Raw genomic sequence first — 22,739 nt, forward strand, 5'->3', positions numbered from 1 at the left:
AATTTTTTTTCTTAATATGAAATTGGAGGGTGCAAGCGTCAGTTTTATATCCACTTTAACATTGGGTGGCAGCCATTGGGGTATATTAAATATTTCATGATATATTTTTCCAACTAGATATAATTCACTAGTTGCATCATTTTTAAGTACATATGTACCGTCATTATTAGTAACATACTCATATCCAGTGGAGACACTTCTCAATTTCTTGTATGTGTTGAGTGTCATCAACATGAGTTGTATATAGCTTTCATAATTCGAGACATGTTTGCTTGTGCTCACCAGCATATCATTTATGTAGACACTGATTTGACGAAATAAACTATGTAGAATACAATTTTCATAGGATATTCCATCGGCCCGAATTGGCATTGTATTATCGGATTTCCGGACTTTCATTTGTAAATCTATAAATGTTGAAGACATGTCCATAAAGAAGTCTTCATTGGAATAAATTTAAAAGTGGATATTATTGGAGAGGGGTTGTTGTGGATAAAATTGTTCATAGTATCCATGCTTGACACTCACATCAACATTTTCAGCATTGAATAGGTTCAATGAGGCGGTGATTGAAGGTTGAGAATCCTTATGCAGTAGGTAGGACATTTTAGGAGAAGAAATCTAGTCTCGATCTAACAATTTTCTTCCTGGGGCTCCTTCTTCTGTTTACAGCACATGTCGGCTTTTCCCTTCTTTTCTTTGACAAGAGGGATGATGTCTTTCATTTCCGACCTGAGTGGAGACTGATGAGTGATGCATTGTTTCTTGACCTTTTTAAGCCTTTACCATTTTGTTTTAATCTCTCGCCCAGGGTTCGCGCACTGGACCTAAGATTTTCCGAAGCACTTTTTTAAAATCCTTGCCAGAGCCCCAATCGTATAGTGTAGAGGATGCAAAATCTGTCGCAGCCGGTACAAGATATTTTCTAGCCAGTGGTAGTGAAGAGCGAAACATCTTAGCAAACCAACTGCCAAGACCGTAGCCAGACATTGACGAGCGAACTTTGTAATAGTCCATTCCATTGCCCTGATGTCTTGGGCCAAGAGTATTAACATAGCAGTCAATATCAGGACAAGTGAATACCACTTTTTTATTAGACATCTTGCTTTTGAACGATGGGACGAAAATGGCATGTAATTACAGCCAAACCTTTTGAAATTGCTATGGGATCACCCAATTCGGTTCTTAGTGTTAACTGACAGAGTTCCAAATAGGAAGTGTTTACGGGAATATACTGAAGATGCTTTATATTGTAGTGATGAATATGCTCTTGACTGGTTTTTCGTTCAAGAACTCGTAGGAGGGGAACATTTGAATTACCAACCCGCGATGTTTCTACAGACGATGCGCAAAGAAATATACAAGTGTCCGTGGAGAAGGTAGGCGGATAGTCATCAAAAATGAAATTAGTATTTTCGGCACTTTTACCGTTGATTATATTGAGCTTAAAGCTAAGAACCTCTTTTTGATTATCATTGAGAATAATCTTTTCACTGGCAATAGGTGAACTAATGTAGATCTTACCCTCCTCCTTCGAACAATTGAAATGAAAAGCTCCTTTTTTACGAGCAGAAACTCTTTTATTAATAGAACGACATAAATCATTCATACAGGTGAGTTCCTCATAGGGTATTTCAATGTATGGATAATTCATCCAATTGCTTTTATGAATTTGTTCTTGATCACTTGAGGGTGGTGGTGGCCAATCATAGGGTCTAATTTTTATATCATATTTAAGATCCTTTCTCAGGATGTCATAGGTATTTTTGAGAATACAGTCGACAAGAGCCAATTCATACTTTCCGTTGAATCTGATGGTGGGGGAGAGTTTCGTCGAAAAATCACTTGTTCTATTCAAGTCATTGTAGAGAGGATCAGAAAAATTGGACGTGAAAGTCACATAGAAATCATTGGACATTGTCAGTGTATTCAGCACTGACCCAAGAATCAAAATCTGAGTTGTGTCCTAGGCAGCGAACAAGCAACCGTCTCTTGCCCCTACGTGTACGACTCTTTAATATCTTTTCAATTTGATATATTTCACTGGTGTTTCTAACTTTTTGCAGTTCCCATTCATAAAAACCGCCAAGAATCTCATCATCTTTGGTGTCTCACAGTCGATATCTCGTGGGCTCGGTGTCCAGGATTTTGGAAACTTTGAAAAGTTCGGTGCTCCATAAATAATTCCCCTTTTCAAAAATATTGGTGGTTCTATTAATTCGAACAGTATCACCAATATTGAATTTCTTCTTCACATTTTTTTTCCCTTTTTCACCGTTGGAATATTGCTTTAGAAAAGCATCAAATGTATTTTCATTCTAGTGAACATCCCGAGGGCTTGAGTTGGACAGAGATCGATGTGGTCGTTGGTTGTATATCTGCATGATTGTATCTAAATCATGAATAAAAGCCGGTGTATTTTTCAGTGTACAATATCTTGAAATTAATAGACGAATCGTTCTTATTAATCGTTCAGCCAATGCAGCCTTTATCGGGCTGTTACTATGATAAAGTGTTGTATTATATTTCAAAAGAACCTTTTGCACATGGGGATTAACAAATTCACTACCGTGATCGGATTGAATTTTTCTATACGAATCCAGTTCAAGAATGCTTTCAATTGCCCGAGCAACTTCTACACCTCTCTTTGATCGCAGTGGAATTGCATAGGCATAGCGACTAAAGATACTGATTGCCACTAGAATATATTTGTATGGCGCATTGTGACGCCGTTGAATTGCGTCTAAAGTTAAAAGATCCATTTGTATTAAATGCAAAGGAGAAAAGACTTTAGTTTGTCGATATTGTTTGTTGTGAAGCCTGTGATTCCGGTACAGTGTGTAATTCGATTCATTCCGTAGATACTCTTTTGCTTTTTTCAATGTGGTGGTATCAGATACAGCTTTAGAAAGAGTATTGGGAGAACTTAAAATTCCCGCTTCACCAGTATTTTCATAGACACCATTCAGAACTTCATCCATTTTGAACGCAAGCCTGTAGTGTAATGTCCACTCCCCTTTTGCACACTGGAGGGTGAATCAATTCGTCTTCGCTTTTGTCTAGCAGCCACAGGTGTTGTAAAATCAGTGGTGCTGATAGTATTTTCAAATATTGAATCTTCTTCTTCTTTTTTAAATGGTGTTGGTGTGGGAGGAGGACTATATTCTCCTAGTTTCTTTAGAATTTGCTTATTGCCAATAAGACTTTTGGGGAAGTTTGATACACTTAGAAAGGTGTATAGATTATTGTCAAAGGATAATAGTCCTTTACGATTCGTCATCATATCACAAATTAAATCAACAAAATTATAACTTTTTCCCTGAATTATAATTCCTTTCCCTGTGCTATCGACTTGAACTTGATGTTCATCAGCAGTTTCCAGCATGAGATATGATAATACTCTTTTACTCTGTTCTCGATAGGCCACTGGCAATAGGTTTCCAATTTTTGATACAATTGAATTCAATTCCTTCTCCTTTGATTGCAGTGCTGCAGAATCTTGAGGAGATGTTTCCTGTTTAGAGGGATCAGTGGTGGCGGCGGTGACGGTGGGTCTCTCACGATAAGGTTTATGTTTGTCCACACGTTGCAATGCATCTTGAAGTAAAAGCAGTTTTTTGTCATCGGCAATATTCTCATCATTAATGAATTTGCTTAGATTATCTTCAAAATGTTCGACGGGAGAGAGGACAAGCTCAAATGGTGTCAATTTATATGGTTTAGCCATTCTCTAGAGAAAACTGTTTACAAGTCCTGCAATTATTGGCAGTAAAAGTGTGAAAAAGCTACCGCCCGCTTATCGGCAATATTCTCATCATTAATGAATTTGCTTAGATTGTCTTCAAAATGTTCGACGGGCGAGAGGACAAGTTCAAATGGTGTCAATTTATAGGGTTTTGCCATTCTCTAGAGAAAACTGTTTACAAGTCCTGCAATTATTGGCAGTAAAAGTGTAAAAAAACTACCGCCCGCTTGAAGGAGTCGTGATCTTTTTAAATTTTATACCTTTTTTTTAAAATCCCAGGCGCATACAGAGGAACGATGTTGCTTTGTCTGTTGTCTAACACCTTCTGGCAGTTGAATATTGCCCTTAGTTAAATTTAAACAAAGTTCAGATATTAGATTAATGAAATCATTATCAACACCATGTTTGAGTATAGCCTTCCGAAGTAAGAGTTTTGAAGTGCTTAAAACGGAAAATAGATGCCGTTGTTCGTGTAGTTTCTTCAGTGTCATAATGGCAACTAATAGCCTTTTCTACTGTTCACCGGAAGATATACTGTAATATCATTGTTGAAAATGTCGGTGACTACACGTAGATCCTCGGGAGGGCTCTGATTAAGATCCAGCAAAATGTAACCGTAGGGTTTGCTAGTCGCCTTAGTGTACGCTGACAACAGAAATTTAGGGGCGCCGGGGTATATCCGTTTATTGAGAGTTATGAGTGAGCTAGAATCACGAATAACTCGCTAGATAATATAGATGGTGCAATTCAAAGCAAGGGTTCGCATACATTTGCTCTGATGAAACAGATTGTGTAGAACTAGGGTTATGGAAATGTGTTCATGATGGGAGCGAACAGTGAACAGTTGTAGCATTTCCTGTGAGAACTGTTCAATGGATTCAGCCAAATCATCAATAATCAACCACGAGTTCGAATCAATACTATTGAACACATCAAGTCCTCCTATGAATGGTATTGGTATGGTTGTGGCAATAGCTTTTATTTGATCATAGGACTCCTGCCAAATACTATAGCAATATTAGATTTTTTTCAGCTTTTCCAAAAACATTTTATCGCAATTTTGAATTATTCTAGTTAAGTGTTGTTTTCCCCGACATTGAGGGACCACACAGAAACGATCTGAAGGGTGTTTTAAATTGATACATGTTGCTGCTGCTGCTGCTGCTGACAACAGTAGGACTATAACTAACTGTAAATCATGCGTGTTCAATGAATAAGTAGTAATAATTTTCCCATAGATCTATCTAGTACTGGTTAACAACAACAAAAAACAATATTTCATGTTAGCATTTATTTTGGCACCATGAAAACAAATATTTGTTCAACATGAACTGCAACGTAATGAATAACACTTTATGTTCAACAAGAAAAACAACAATATTTTATGTCAGGATTTATTTTGACACTGCATGAAAACTCTATTTGTTCAAGGTGAACTGCAACGATATGAATAACACTTTATGTTCAACAAGAACAGTTGACAATATTTCATGGCAGTATTTATTTCAACACTGCATGAAAACTCTATTTGTTCAACATGAACTGCAATGATAAAAATGACACTTATTGTCTTTAAAAACACTTTTTGTCCATGAAGAGCAACACTTATTGTCAACTTAAAAACACTTTGTCCATCAACAACAACACTTTATTTACATTAGTAGCAAACACACACTTTTCTGTAAAAAACATGAGCACTTGAAAAAACAACACTGGAAAAAAAGCACTTGGAACATGAACTAGCACAGTTGAACATTACAGTGAATTTAAAGGTGGGGTCCCCCCCCCCCCAGGGCCGGGGGCCGAAGGCCGGCCAGCCATGGGCGGGACCCCCCCCCCCGCATCCCCACCCACCCTGGGCGGCCACGGGCGGCCCCCCCCCCGGGAGCGGCGAGGGTGAAAAAACAGTACAATAGTTGCCGTCACTGCTGCTGCTACAGGTTAGTTGGGGTTGGGTTAGTTGAGGTTAGATTAGTTAATTTATAAACGGGTTGGGTTAGTTAATTTATGAAAGGGTTGGTGAAGGTGGTGGTTAGGGCTTGGGTTAGTTCAAATTAGGTTAATTTATCCAGACCAAGTTGATTGCGATAGTCTATGCATTCAACTCGGTCTGAAATACGGTAGTGGCCATGAGGTAGGACACTCACACCATTCTCGAGCACATAGACTTTGTCGGATATACATGACATTGCATTCTTTTCCACTCTTACAGTATAATTTCTGTACTGTAGAGAGCGAATTGCAAGCACTTGTACTCTCGGCACTAGGCTACTTTCTACACAGTCTCTGTACACGCTCATGTTGGAATTGCTCTTTACAAAATGTGTAGGCACCCCTTTACACGCCTTCTTTTAATCCCCACTATGTGTTTTAATGCAATAAACTTTGGGACCCGGGAACACCCCCCTGGATATCAAATCACTCTCCGTCTCTGATTTTAACATTAATAGCTGGTTGGGGGCTTGACGTTTCACCAACTCGGGTTAGAGAGTTGGATTCCAGTTGGTGAAATCCATCCGCGAGCTGATGTGTTCCCCCTTTTCTAGATCACCCAATAAATCTTCAGTCCCATTTACCTTTAGCAGCAGAGAATCTGTATCCCCATAGTAAACTTGAACCTCCCCCTCCCGCGGCCATTTCACCTTGCACACATTGTAAAAGAACGACAACATGAGCGTTTTGGAAATTTCCAGTACTGAACTACCGCCTGCTATATACTTGTTCAGTACCAGATTTCGCTTTCGCCTGTGTAGAAGAACCATGCCAGCCTCTTTGCTCGTGACCAATGTAAAATTGGGATCGGCAATAATTAGTGCACACTCTAGAGGGTCAGTCACGACGTCGCAGCAAGATCTATTACGTACGCTTTCACACATTTTGCCAAACGCTGAATTTAGAATGAGCTTGTACATTTCCTTCTCCACTGGTTTGCCCTAGACCGTTTATCGACAAAAGTGTCGATAAACGTTTTTAAATATGGTCGCTGATTGAACTGTAGGACCCTGTGTATTTTGGTGATCTTGAAACCATTTCTCACCATCCAGTGCAAAAGCACATGGTGAACAACTATATTCTCCTTAGGGTCCAAATCAGTAATCAGTTTTTGCTTAGAGGGAGTCCAGTGCATCCCCATATCCTCAACCAATGATCGATTGTAGCGGCTCAGAGAGTCCCTGCTCACGAGCCGATTGATACAGGGAAAAACAAAATCTTTGACGGAATCGTGAAGCGCCAGCGGAATGTGACCGTCAATTTCAAAGAACCATCCTTGTGGCCCATTGTCCTCGACGGTGGTAATGTCGGGGAACTCACAAGGATTATCAAGCCATTGATAGTTCCCACAAGGCAAAGAGTAGTGAGAAATTGCCGAGGGGTACAATGAGTTCGTATCCAAGAACACTGCATTTGACATTACACCGGTGCTTTCTCCGATCGGATCGGTTGATAAGACGCGGTCCCCATGAAAAACATACCCTCCCCTCATTGAACGCTCTAGAAATAGGTGCTGATCTACGTCGATGATTAGGCCTATTTCCTCCCTGCTAATTTTTAAAATCAAATCCATCACTAAATGGGGTGTGGAAAAATAGTAGCCTATATCTAACCCGAACTCTGAATAGATTTGGACTGTGTTCTTACAGACTATATCCAACAGAGTTAGAACGTCACTGGCCAAGTACAGTCTACAACAATCCCACCCATTTTTACAATCCCCCCTAGACCACACCTTCTTGGCAAACTGATACTCCTCGGCTCTGTATTCACTGTTGGTCAGTGAATTCTAAAAAGCTTCAATTGGAGGTAGTTTCACCTCACTTAAGCGAGCGCCAGAACAGTAATAATCGTATGCGTATACACCTTTGCAGGTCATCAGATCATACATTTCACCGTCTGGAAATTGTCACTTTTCTGCACTTGAATCAATTGACTCAATACCTTGGCAAAAAACTAAAAGAATCTAAAAAATACATTTTATTCCAACACGTATGCCTATTATCCACTGCCTGCCATTTCAGCTCGAGAAGTAACAACTTTTCGGCCGATTTGGAAATAATGTTATAGGTAAATGAACTGTTTACCCATAGACTATCTACTCCCCCTCCCTCCCTGTGCATACGTGCCAGTGCCGGTAAAATAAATTTTAAGTCATAATTAGAGTTGTGGATAAAAACAGGGATAAAAAAAACTGCTGGTTAACATTTAAATTACACAATTGATGCGCAACCCCCCTAAAATTACTACCCCCCGAGGATATTTCCTGCCACAAGTGATTATGATCTCTGACTTTCCCCCTCCCACCGCCTCTTTTCCCTTTAGTCCCCTTATCCCCCTCTGCAAACTCCCCCTTACAAACCCAACATATTTTTTGATTTTTAATCGCGAGACGATCCTCTGCAGACGGCACCATTGGATAATGGGTATTTTTCAAACGAGGAATAGCATCATTAGCCGTGCCAATTAGTTTAGTCAGTGCCTTGACCATACACTCGTTCTCATCCAATGTCTCAACTATTTCTAACAACTGCATGATGTTAGAACTGTCTCTTTGCGCGTGAGCATAGGACACTGCAATAGCCTGGTGTTCTTTGATTCAGTTTGGAAATTAGGGGTCATTTACCTCCACCAGCTTAGCTTCACAGTCTAAATATATTTTGTTGCACTGGAGAAGGGTGATCTGGAAATATTTAAAGTGTAAAATAGCCCAATCCTCTGAGACCGTTTCTACTGTCTGGTAGCCATGTTGGCTGAAATGCCTCATATGATTTTGCAACTTTAATTCAGTCTAAAATCGGGAGAGGCATGTTGGGCAGTAGAAACGTGTCCCCTTATTCTTACCCTCCCCCAGAACTCTACTAATGTCTGTAATAGGATTAAAATGGCCAATTGCATTCGGTTGACTAGATGGTGTGTATAACAACCAAACCCAGTGTCTGACCAAATCAATTGACGGACCCCTTACGGGGAAAACCACCCCCTTCTTTTTTAAACGAACCCCATCATCACATTCAGTTTCATACTAAACCACAGTAAAGCCGATATTCAAATAGGCATTAGCTCTTTCAAAAATATCAATAGGTCTAACCATTACTGGGTATTTTCCCTCTAAACACAAAAAATCTACAATGGGAAAATCGGGCCTGTCCTTCCCATGTACAGCCCAATTGTATAAATTTGTCTTGGTAGCGTCACCAACTAAAAGCTCAATTGCTGACATGAGTAAATCGTATTTGAAATTCGTATCATGTGTTTGAGAACAGATCTACTGTACATCCTTATATCCCACATAATCTGAATTTTAATTGAAAACTTTTTACTTATCACTATGCTTCCATCTTAAAATAAAATCTTTCTTAAATTTACATATATTTACACTTAAATTTTCAATTAATAAAACTATAGACCCACTCCCATTTTCGTTATAGTTCTCGAGATGCGCAATAATTTGATCTACCCAGTCCATGAAAGCACCCACAAAATTTTCTAAATTTGGATAAATTACGCGCATCTCGGAATGTATATAATCAAAATAAACTTCACTTTTCCCCTCATTTAAATAAAAAAACTTTAAAACAATAGAAACCTTAATTGAATCCCTCCCCCACAATTGAATTTGGTTCTCCAGCAGTGCACGAATTTTATCTACATAGGCATGCACAATTTCTACAGGGTCAAAAACAAATTTTCCCCCCATTAGTGAATTAAAAGGATCCCCAATCGTCGCAGTGTAAACAACTATTGCATTTAAAATTGTATTCGACAATTAAAATCGGGAAAAGTTGTACTCCCCTCCCCCGCGTGTATATCATCCCCACCCCCAACCCCAAGTTGTTCAACCATATTTGGAGTATGCTCCACTTCAGGTGTTTGAATTAGATTTGGTAGGGTCTCGTAGGCTGGAAGAGGAAAAGGGTTCGCCGTTAATTCGTTTGAGAAATCATCTAAAAGCTGTAGCGTATTTGGGCTCAAGGCCCCCTGTTCGGCTGCGCTATTATCTTTATTAAAAAGAAAATCGTTTATAAACTCATAAATATTTAACGGTATTTCCAGTACAGAGTCGCTCCATGGTGAATTGCTCTGTAAGTCCACCGATGCGTCCTCTCCTTCACCAGCTGATGAGGACGATGGTGAATAAGGGACCAATGGTCGTCCAACCTATAAATGAAAAAATAGCTTGTTTTCAGTGTTCAAATCCGCCCTACTGTTTTTAAAATTTGAGTTATTATTTAATGTTAGCGCTTAGTAATGGCATTTTGTTAATTCAACTGAAAGCAGTCAATTTCTAACTTAATATAATTACAGTCTATAACAACGCTTTACATAGAAGGCGGCATTTTGTTCAAAAAAGAGATAGTCAAATATTTAAACTACTAAAACTAAAATAATTACGTGCTAGTTTTTTTTTTTTTTCGGCGCTTTTCGTGCCCGCAGCGCATCCCGCGACGCATCTCGGGCCCGCGGTGCATCCCGAGGTGCTTCCCGCAGCGCATCCCGCGGTGCTTCTTGGGCCCGCAGCGCTTCCCGCAGCGCTTCCTGGCCTCCCCCCCCCCCTTTACATAATGCCCATCAAAAGTTGAAATATTCGCTTAGACTGCATAAGTCGCTATTTTTCTTTAATTCCACAGCGATTCAGTGAACTCATGAGGTTAATTTTGGTAACCTCTCGCGCGTAATTGTTCTGATTTCCAAGATTGAACTTCAAACGTGAAAAATGTTGGGAACCGTTAGCTTGACTACCTCTCGATAAAATCTATGCACTGGTTTATAAGCTATTGTCAGTGCACATTAGAACGCCACTATGTGCAATGGATAAAGGGAATAATCTCTCTCTTAAAAATAAGTGTAGAAGAGCATTCACAGAGTTGCAACGGTACCTAAAATATTCATTTATGAGATGGCGGCGAAGAGATAGGGGGAATGCATAGAAAATAGTAAAGATTGGAAAAAAATAGCATTTTGAGTTTCAAAGGCAGTGATTATTAATTGACTTGAAATTACATAAAAATATTCGCTTATGAGATATCGAAGCGATAGCAACAGAGAAAATAGCAAAGATTAGAAAAAAGAGGAGCGGTTTCTTTGCAAAAAAATTACATTAGATATCTCCGTGGGAGGGGGGAGAAAACAATGTTTGGGGGGCGAGGGGTTAATATTTTAATATCTCGCTGAGATAAGTTTATATTGGGTTGAAAAATAGTGAAAAGAAAAAACATTGGAAGAAATAGATATATATATATATATTTATATAACATAGGTAGGAAAAAAATGCTCACATTTGCATATCCTGGCTGCACTTGGGTGCCGGATGGTCCAGGTAGTGCGTGCTGGAGGGCGGACGGGGCGGAAGCGCTATGTTCTTGCGCAGCTGGGCCAGCAATGTCATGGGCTTGCATAGATGAGCCAGCGAGGTTCACCATCCTTATGGCCCATTCTCTTTTTGGTTCATGCCCAGACTGTATGGGGGCTGTCACTGATGGGGCTGCCTCACCCTCTCTTGCTCTCTTACTGGGTGGCGGCGACGGGCATTCTTCATAATTGGCCTTAAAAAAGAGAAAAAATTTTATATCGAAATAATTTCCCCCTTTTTGCAGAAAGAAAGTTAGTATCCTCATCCACATAATTTTGTCTAGAAAAGCATTTATCGCTAAGAAAGGCCCCCTACGCCAGCATTTTCAGTAAAGCAAAAAGTAAAAATATACTAAACTCAGAAATCAAATGCTATTTTAATTAATTAAAAAAGGCTTATTCATAGACATCCCAACCTAACCTTACTTTTCATGCAAATCTTTGTTTTCATTTTACAATACTGGCGATAGAATTGAGGCATGTCCCCTCCCCCCCCCCTTTCATCAATGTCCTAAATATATTGTTAGTAATTATTTTTGGAAATAATCCCGTTTCATCCGTTCTCCTTCAAAAACAGGTTACGAATCCACAATCTTAATAAACAGCAATCTCTTTTTGCTTAAAACCGTTTTAATTTGATAAAGAGGGAAATAAATCCGTTTTATCATTGAAACCTTTTGGTTAAGTCACTAACGTAAAGTATTAACAAGCAGGAAGTGCAATTGTGAGATGTCAGCTGTTTAAATCATTGCGGAAAAATGTTTTTAAGTCAAGTAAACGGCGGTGGTGGCTTAAATGGAAACGGTTTATTAATAGCTATGGGATAGACAGAAGTTGATTGTCACTTTTTGATAGGCTTACAGAAAGAATAAATTTATTGAAAAAAGAGAAATATTTCTACTAGCAAGAATTATACCTGTAAAAACAGTGGGGGGGGGGTTGAGGGGGTTTAGGTAATAAAAGAACATATTTTATGTTTCCCAGTGAGTATAAAGATTGCATGGTGGTTAGGTTTGTAGGGGAGGGGGTACTTACCTAAATGTACTAGAGGGTGACCAAGGAAAATAATTTATTTTGAAAATAAAAAATGTACTTACATTGCTAATTGTGGCTGCCAAGGCTTTTAATTCATCAATATTATCCATTGTTGTTTCAACTATGTCACAATACTTTCTTATAATTTAATCACATTGCATGCCCGTTAGATACGAAATCACAAGGGTGAATTGTTATGTAACTGGGGGAAAACCATATGTAAGCAAGTCTCTGATTGGCTGAGAAAGGATATGTATCCGACTCGCTGATTGGCTGAGAAGGAAACGCGTGATCTAACTGTTTCCCGTTATCGGATCAATAAAATTCCCAATCGATTACGCAATCAATTTCTCGGAAATCCACTTCCCCTTCGATTACGCAATCAAGTTCTCGGAAATCCACTTCCTCTTCGATTACGCAATCAAGTTCTCGGAAATCCACTTCCTCTTCGATTATGCAATCAAGTTCTCGGAAATTCACTTCCCCCTCGAGTCCTAGATCAATAACATTGTTCCTGTTAGAATTCAATGTGCATGTACAACCTTCGTCCCGGAGTTATTACACATAGAAACATCAAATAAATTGACCTTGGAAAAAGAGGTCATTGACCGATTACGCAATCTTTCTCCCTAGGGACTCTATGCCCATATTAGGAGCCCCGTTCGGACCTTTAGGGTCATTTCTACTAATAGCTGCACTAATTACTAATAAATAAATACATATTTTGGATCACCATAAAAAGCTGATTCTTTGATTGAATGTTGTCAATAGTAGGGCTCTTACACTACAATTACATGGTCAAGACATATTGGCATACCGTCAAAAATGGGATAAAGAACATTTTTCCATGGGTTTTCCATATTCTGCATTTTTCTTTTTGTTTGCTTATATTTACTATATAGTGCCAAAATTCCAGGGGGGCACGGCCCCCCCCCCCGCTGCCGGCACCCCTGGTGTAATATGGTATAGAAGCGTAATAAAAGAGGCATTGGCTTGGTGACTGTGCAGAAGCATAGGGAAAAACTAAAGCAGAAATACAAAAAGCTTGGAAGACGACGACATGCAAAACATTTACTCGACTTAAAGGAAACATCTCTTCAAGAAGAGTCTGCAGCAGAACTCCCAAGACTGAAACTCTTAGGAAGTTGTTCAGACGAATTAAATAGATTTAGACTGATAAACAAAGCAACACGGGCAACGGAGGAGAGGGCAAATACACATTTTATGTTTAAGTTTATTTAATCATTTTCTTTCTTTTTCAATTCTATTCACCTAGACTTTCAAATTAAATCACACTAAATTTGCCTTAGGAAGAAGCATGTGACTTATGACCTTTCAATTTTATCGTACTTGGTCCCTAGTAGAAAAAAGAGCATATAGCTATAGTTCATTCTATTCTGTAGCGTAAATCTTGAAAAAAACTAGACTTTGATCTATGAGCTTCTACTTAGTCACTGGCAGATCCAGGGTTGGGCCACACCCTTCAACATTTCATGGCACCAATTTGGTCAATTATTGGCACTCTTGTCACATTGCCCTCCACCCCCCAAGATTCTGTTATAGATCCGCCCCTGCATTTAGCGATATTTATGCAAATAAAAACACCACAATTATACGGGCAAATGAAATACTTAATCACGATTTATGCAATGTAGTTTTTTTTTGCTTTTGCTTTATATATTTTAGTGCATAATTTTACATAGTATTTTACCGAGAGATGCATAGGTCTGCAAAATCTTTTGACAGGAAAGTTAAAAAAATGAGGGGCGGGGCTATTGAAGTTTCAAAACTTATAACACTTTACTATCTATTCTACTTAGTCCTAGTAGAAAAAATGTTTGATAATACGGGATAATTATAGGAAATGTTTCCAAAGCTAGAAAGATTCTTCTTTGAAGTACTTCTGCCAGAAATGGTTGATGGTAGGGTTCCAAGAGGCATGGGCATTCGGGAACCATGCCTTTGAAGCAATTTACTTAGTTTCGAATAGATATATTATTTTCTATTCAATGAATTCAGCTTGAATAAATTTTTGAACCACGTACTATCATATAAAAAAAATTAAAAGGTGTACCTTCACAATTCTTACTGTTTTATCATTATAGTTCGTTTAACTAAGGTTTCAGCATAAGTGAGGAAGCAGCTGTTTTGCCTATTTATTTGTTGTTTTATTAAGATTGTTGTTACAAGATGTCGTCGTTTACAAAGATGAGTTCCATATCTTATTTTTTGTATTTTATCATGTTCATTTTTATTTCGCAGAATTTGGGACCTTTTTAAAATCAACAGATTGATCCTATAGTCGGATTTTTATGTTATCATTGGGATAATAGGGAGACAGTAGTTGTATTGGACAACATTTTTTGCTCTTTTGGAGAGAGAAGGGATGCAGCTGAAGAAATATACTCTGTTTGGCCTTTCCAGTAATTTATTTCACCTCTTTGTATGGCTTTTTTTTTAAACAATGCTTTACGCTGCAGTTCAGTACACTTTTTCTAATTATTAATATAGCTATTAAAAGGGAATATCATATGCATATACATTTAAGGGATCCGTCTTTCACACATATACAGGGCTCCTGAAAGGGGGAGAGGGTACAAGGAGGTCATATACCAGATCAGGAGACGTTTGCAGTAGTAGTAGAAGAACTGGTATTAGTAATAGTAATAACAATAGTAGTAATAGCACTAGTAGTAGCAGCAGTAGAAGCAGTTGAAGCATGTACATAGTGCTCTTGAGTAAATCAACCCTCCCCCTCAACATATCATATAAGTTTTAAGTTTAATACACGACACTGGCCCGATGATATTACCGATATGCTCCTTTGACAGCTTGAATGCAAATAGTGTGTTTTGATTTGGTTCAATTTTTTTTCTCAATATTTCCTGAAAGCTTTCCCCGCAATACCTTTCCATCACTGTAATACCGTAATAGCCTAAGTAGTAGCAGTAAGAGTAATATTAGCAGTAACGACAGTAGGAGTATTATTTAGGTAGAACACTCTAAATAATAAATTGGATTTCAAACTAATTTTTGCTGGAATTTAAACCGGTCAAAAAAAGACCCAATTTTTTCGTGAAAATTTTGATTCGACTTTAAAATCCATCAAATTTTTGAAATTACTAAGATTTATGTAGTTTTCAGCTGAAAACTACTAATGTAATTCCCAACGAAAACAGACTTTATTAATCAATATTGTTTGAGGTTTTCTTTCGCTGTTCTGTAAAATTTTTAAATGTCTGAATTTAAAAGGGATTTAATTTCGAGGTGGAGTATTGTCCTATTATGAAAGAGGTCTTTTTCACATGGCCGGTATAAAATCAAGACGTGGTATCTATGCAGGCGATTTTTGCAGGCATGATTTTTGAGTATCTCTACTCTTTCTGTAAACTATTCTAAGGAGTAGGAAATGGCACAAAGACAAGTCTACTTCTGTTTTAATCGATGGAAGCAATAAATGTTTCTGTAAATTTGTATTGAAAATGACTTTCTTTTAAGATTAAAATACATAATAATTACATATATTATTGATTAAATAAAGTGATCCCTTTTCCAGGTATCCTTGTTGTTTAAAATTTACTGTAATTTGTTTCATTTTGTATGCAATTTAATTGCTCTTTTATTTGAGAATTTTTCAGTAGAAGTATTTAAAAATAAACTTATTCCTAAAAAAATAAATATCCTGAAATATATTCCCTGTCCCCCAACCATCACTGCTATTTTGGCGTCTGGTCCCCCTGGACAATTTTCTGCCTGTGCCCTTGCTAAATAAGTGTATTCTTTCCTGTCAATATTTATCTAACGTCCTTACGTTTTTCTTTAATTGATTTTTCTTCTTTTTTAAATTTCTAGTCTTTTCTTAATTTGATTAAAGGCTAATGCTGAGAGGGAAACAAAATTCTACATATCTGTCCGCTTTTTACCTTTTTTTGCGATTTTGTTTTTTAAAATCAGATGAGAGCTTGAAAACCGGCTATTCAAATTTTGCAGAGTCAAGTAAAGGACCACCTTCTAAGCCCGTTTGTATTAATCAAAAGATAGCCCCATTTTTGCACAGTAAATCTCTTCTGCATAGCTAATTTTCGGTTTTCATAAGGTCACGCCTTAACGTTTTTATTAGGAATCCACGTGGAAGAAATTAACAAAAATAGCTTAGGAAATATACGATAAATATTTGTTGCTAGTTAGTAAATTAGTGTGTTATTTAGTATCCCTGCAACGGTTTCAATCAATTAACAAAAAGAAATGGTGGGACGTAGGACAAGGTTTGGTGTTAAATTTCCCTAGCTCTCCTTGGTTTGCCGTAAATTATCTTTAATTACACATGACTGTCTTGGAGCGTGAGATCTTGCACATAAATATTATCTCTGTTTTTCGCTGTTCCCTGGTAATTAATGCCTATTCCCTTGTAATTGTGTCTTTAATTTAGGAAGTTAGTTCTCTTTAATAGCAGTAAAATTTGAAAGATATTGGATAATCTTTCTTCAATACATGACCCCCCACAACCACTGGGGAAATATCTTTAAGTTTTAAAATTTGCCTATTGTTTACGTCATTTGCCTATTGTTTAAAATTTACCTATTTTTTACGTCAAAAAATGTCATTATACTTCCTAATAACAAATACTGCGTAAACAATAGGCAAATTTTATAATTTAAAGACATTTCCTCAGTGGCTGTGGGGGGTCATGTTATCTCTAAAGAGATAGTTATTTGGCCTTTCAACTAGGCTGAAAAAATAGCTATCTCAAAATTTTGATCAGATGATTTTGGGGAAAAAAGTAGAGTGGGAGTGGGCCTAGTTGCCCTCCAATTTTTTGGTCACTTAAAATGGCACTATAGCTTTCAATTTCCTTTAGAACGAGCCCTTTCCCAATGTTCTAGGCCCACTGGATCGATATGATCACCTCTGTTAAAAACAAACAAAAAAACAAACAAACAAATAAACTCGTATCCGTGATCTTTCTTGTGGCAAAAAAAATACAAAATTGCCCATTTTTACAGATAGGAGCTTGAAACCTCTACAGTAGGGTTATCTAATGCGCTGAATCTGATGGTGTGATTTTTATTCATATTCTATAACTTCTAGGGTTGTTTACTCATTTTTTCAAAAATCAGGCAAATTTTCTCAGGCCCGTAACATTTGATGGGTAAGACAAAACTTAATGAAACTTATATATTTGAAATTAACATAAAAATCCAATTCTTTTGATATAATTGTTGGTATCAAAATTTCATTTTTTATATTGTCGGTTACTATTGAGCCGGGTGGCTCCTTACTTACGGTTCATTACCACGAACTGTTTGGTAGATCAGGTATCAGGTTTTTGGTTCATATCGTGGCACAGTGTGTTTCATAAAGGAAAATTAACGAAGAAAAGTCAGCTCATCCTACATGTATTGAAGAAAGATTATCCAATTTCTTTCAAATTTTACTGCTATTAAAGAGAACTAACTTCCTAAATTAAAGACACAATTACAAGGGAATAGACATTAATTACCAGGGAACAGCGAAAAACAGAGATAATATTTCAGTGCAAGATCTCACGCTTCAAGGCAGTCATGTGTAATTAAAGATAATTTACGGCAAACCAAGGAGAGCTAGGGAAATTTAACACCAAACCTTGTCCTACGTCCCACCATTTCTTTTTGTTAATTGATTGAAACCTTTGCAGGCAGGCACGTACGCAGGAATTTGTTTTTTTTTTGGGGGGGGGGGGGCAATTTGTTTCGGGGGGGGGGCAATTTGTTTCGGGGGGGGGGGGCAAATCCTTTAAACCCATAATTCTGTGAGAAAAATCAGAAAATTATGGGAAAATGAAAAAAATCGTGAGATTTCGGGGGGGGGGGCCGGGCCCGGAGGCCCCCCCTGCGTACGTCCCTGGTTGCAGGGATACTAAATAACACACTAATTTACTAACTAGCAACAAATATTTATCGTAAATTTCCTAAGCTATTTTTGTTAATTTCTTCCACGTGGATTTCTAATAAAAACGTTAAGGCTGGACGGTAGAAAACCGAAAATTAGCTATGCAGAAGAGATTATACTGTGCAAAAATGGGGCGGCTATCTTTTGATGAGTACAAACGGGCTTAGAAGGTGGTCCTTTACTTGACTCTGCAAAATTTGAATAGCCGGTTTTCAAGCTCTCATCTGATTTTAAAAAACAAAATCGCAAAAAAAGGTAAAAAGCGGACAGATATGTAGAATTTTGTTTCCCTCTCAGTATTAGCCTTTAGTCAAATTAAGAAAAGACTAGAAATTCAAAAAAGAAGAAAAATCAATTAAAGAAAAACGTAAGGACGTTTGATAAATATTGACAGGAAAGAATACACTTATTTAGCAAGGGCACAGGCAGAAAATTTTCCAGGGGGACCAGACGCCAAAATAGCAGTGATGGTTGGGGGACAGGGAATATATTTCAGGATATTTATTTTTGTAGGAATAAGTTTATTTTTAAATACTTCTACTGAAAAATTCTCAAATAAAAAGAGCAACTAAATTGCATACAAAATGAAACAAATTACAGTAAATTTTAAACAACAAGGATACCTGGAAAAGGGATCACTTTATTTAATCAATAATATATGTAATTATTATGTATTTTAATCTTAAAAGAAAGTCATTTTCAAACCAAATTTACAGAAAGATTTATTGCTTCCATTGATTAAAACAGAAGTAGACTTGTCTTTGTGCCATTTCCTACTCCTTAGAATAGTTTACAGAAAGAGTAGAGATACTCAAAAATCATGCCTGCAAAAATCGCCTGCATAGATACCACGTCTTGATTTTATACCGGCCATGTGAAAAAGACCTCTTTCATAACAGGACAATTCTCCACCTCGAACTTAAATCCCTTTTATATTCAGACATTTAAAAATTTTACAGAACAGCGAAAGAAAACCTCAAACAATATTGATTAATAAAGTCTGTTTTCGTTGGGAATTACATTAGTAGTTTTCAGCTGAAAACTACATAAATCTTAGTAATTTCAAAAATTTGACGGATTTTAAACTCGAATCAAAATTTTCACGAAAAAATTGGGTCTTTTTTTGACCGGTTTAAATTCCAGCAAAAATTAGTCTGAAATCCAATTTATTATTTAGAGTGTTCTACCTAAATAATACTCCTACTGTCGTTACTGCTAAAATAATACTCCTGCTGCTACTACTTAGGCTATTACGGTACTACGGTGGTATAAAGGTATTACGGGGAAAGTTTTCAGGAAATACTGAGAAAAAAATTAAACCAAATCAAAACACACTATTTGCATTGAAGCTGTCAAAGGAGCATATCAGTAATATCATCGGGCCGGTGTCGTGCATTAAATTTAAAACTTAAAGGATATGTTGAGGGGGAGGGTTGATTTACTCAAGAGCACTATGTACATGCTGCAACTGCTTCTACTGCTGCTACTACTAGTGCTATTGCTACTATTGTTATTACTATTACTAATACCAGTTCTTCTACTACTACTGCAAACGTCTCCTGATCTGGTACATGACCTCCTTGTACCCTCTCCCCCTTTCAGGAGCCCTGTATATGTGTGAAAGACAGATCCCTTAAATGTATATGCATATGATATTCTCTTTTAATATTAATCATTAGAAAAAGTGTACTGAACTGCAGCGTAAAGCATTGTTTAAAAAAAAAGCCATACAAAGAGGTGAAATAAATTACTGGAAAGGCCAAACAGAGTATATTTCTTCAGCTGCATCCCTTCTCCCTCCAAAAGAGCAAAAAATGTTGTCCAATACAACTACTGTCTCCCTATTATCCCAATGATAACGTAAAAATCCGACCATAGGATCAATCTGTTCATTTTAAAAAGGTCCCAAATTCTGCGAAATAAAAATGAACATGATAAAATACAAAAAAAAGATATGGAACTCATCTTTGTAAACGACGACATCTTGTAACAACAATCTTAATAAAACAACAAATAAATAGGCAAAACAGCTGCTTCCTCACTTATGCTGAAACCTTAGTTAAACGAACTATAATGATAAAACAGTAAGAATTGTGAAGGTACACCTTTTAATTTTTTTTATATGATAGTACGTGGTTCAAAAATTTATTCAAGCTGAATTCATTGAATAGAAAATAATATATCTATTCGAAACTAAGTAAATTGCTGCAAACGAATGGTTCCCGAATGCCCATGCTTCTTGGAACCCTACCATCAACTATTTCTGGCCGAAGTACTTCAGAGAAGAATTTTTCTAGCTTTGAAAGCATTTCCTATATTTATCCCGTATTATCAAACATTTTTTCTTCTAGAACCAAGTGGAATAGATAGTAAAGGGTTATAAATTTTGAAACTTCAATAACCCCACCCCTCATTTTTTTAAACTTTTCTGTCAAAAGATTATGCAGACCTCTGCATCTCTCGGTAAAATATTATTTAAAATTATACACTAAAATATATAGAGCAAAAGTAAAAAAAAATACATTGCATAAATCGTGACTAAGTATTTCATTTGCCCGTATAATTGTGGTGTTTTTATTTGCATAAATATCACTAAATACAGGGGTGCAAGGCCGTATCCAGGGGGAAGGGGCTACCCGGTTTGAACCTCCCCCCCCCCCGAAATTTTTGACCGACTCGAAAATAAGTCGAAAATTAGTAAAACATAGGTAAAAATCAGTAAAATTAGTCGAAAACTTAGTCAAAAATTAGTAAACCCCCCCCCCCCGAAAACGAGTCCAAAATTAGTAAAACACCCCCTGAACAAAAATCCTGGATACGGCCCTGCAGGGGCGGATCTATAGCAGAATCTTGGGGGGTGGAGGGTAATGTGACAAGAGTGCCAATAATTGACCAAATTGGTGCCATGAAATGTTGAAGGGGGTGGCCCATCCCTGGATCTGCCAGTGACTAAGTAGAAGCTCATAGATCAAAGTCTAGTATTTTTCAAGATTTACGCTACAGAATAGAATGAACTATAGTTTTATGCTATTTTTTCTACTAGGGACCAAGTACGATAAAATTGAAAGGTCATAAGTCACATGCTTCTTCCTAAGGCAAATTTAGTGTGATTTAATTTGAAAGTCTAGGTGAATAGAATTGAAAAAGAAGGAAAATGATGAAATAAATTTGAACACAAAATGTGCAATTGCCCTCTCCTCCGTTGCCCGTGTTGCTTTGTTTATCAGTCTAAATCTATTTAATTCGTCTGAACAACTTCCTAAGAGTTTCAGTCTTGGGAGTTCTGCTGCAGGCTCTTCTTGAAGAGATGTTTCCTTTAAGTCGAGTAAATGTTTTGCATGTCGTCGTCCTCCAAGCTATTTGTATTTCTGCTTTAGTTTTTCCCTATGCTTCTGCACAGTCACCAAGCCAATGCCTCTTTTATTACGCTGTAGCGATAAAAGGTTTAATATTCGTGGCGATAGAAATTTCTCCGATAGCGCCGCTTATAGCGCTGGAGATTGTGTCAACTAGGCTAGCGCCGCTCTCAATCAATGAGAGAAAATTGAATATGTAGACATACAAATGTGGCTTCTTCTTTCTTGAGCTATCTGGAGATCAGATTCCTTTGGGAGCTTTTACCTTGGAGACTTACGAACTAGTTACCTATTATTGGGCTAGACGCAGACATATAAATGAAATAAACACAGGTAAGAAAGACAATAGATTTATTGAACTTACATGCTTAGTCGCACAGCAACGGGTCACTTCAATGACAACAACGGTGACCAAAATAATTTCGTACTAATCGCTTCAAATCTGACTTCATATTAAAATTAAAAAACATATTTACCCCACTCCCAAACGCAGTTCTCTCGTCCTGCGCTGTAAAGACTGCCCACCATTGGCACATGTGACCCAAGGACGCAAATCCTCGTCCAATAATCTCTTTAAGATTTTTCAGATGATTCAGGAGTTCACACAGTTTTTTTTGCCATTTAAACTTCCTTAGAAATATCGTACGTAGCAATTTTTTGCTACTAATTGTCTTAGCGAAATTCGAACGACTAGCACCGTTGTCTGACTGAAGCTAGAAATGCAATTTCTGTTTTTGCTGATTAAGAATTGAGACTCTTGGAAGCGGTATTTGAACTCAATTAGGGGACGTTTAATTTCTGCCCGAATCATCTTTAGAAGGAAAGAATCTTATATTTAAAATATATCGCCTTTTACTCCTGGTACACATCACCCTTCCCATCAATTAATGACGTCCCGTCATTAGTAACTGCTTATTAGGAGTGCTTAAAATTTTTCAATTATATTTCTTATTTTATTTGACATCCCTATTTAAAAATTGTCTCTCGTAATAAAATAATTTTCGGTTATTGGTTAGATAATATACTAAGGATTTTTTTTTTCTATATCCGACGCTTATTAATTTTAAATTTCAAATACGTTAGGGGCCATTATGCTATTATATTCGTTTTTTTTTTGATTTTGCTTTCTATGTTAAGAACTGCATACTGTATACAATGCGTTAAATGAATAACATAATAATATTAGAAGAAAGGGGGGTCCGACTCCCACGACTCACCCCTGCTGCCACCTACAACTTTTTTACATAATTTATGCATGTTTTTATGGTTATTGTTAGTGAGAATGAAAAAGCAGAATTTTTCTCACTTGAAAAATCATGAATTTTCTCACA

General features: G+C 37.2%; 1 protein-coding gene across 1 annotated transcript in view; it reads left to right on the plus strand.

Annotated features, from left to right (window-relative positions):
* Positions 1 to 22,739, plus strand: part of amon (prohormone processing protease amontillado) — a 336,087-nt gene that overhangs the window by 123,770 nt on the left and 189,578 nt on the right. The window lies entirely within an intron of this gene.

This window comes from Artemia sp. Qi Xiang Cuo, chromosome 7 (assembly GCF_049724085.1).
Source record: "Artemia sp. Qi Xiang Cuo chromosome 7, ASM4972408v1, whole genome shotgun sequence".
Lineage (NCBI taxonomy): Eukaryota > Metazoa > Arthropoda > Branchiopoda > Anostraca > Artemiidae > Artemia > Artemia sp. Qi Xiang Cuo.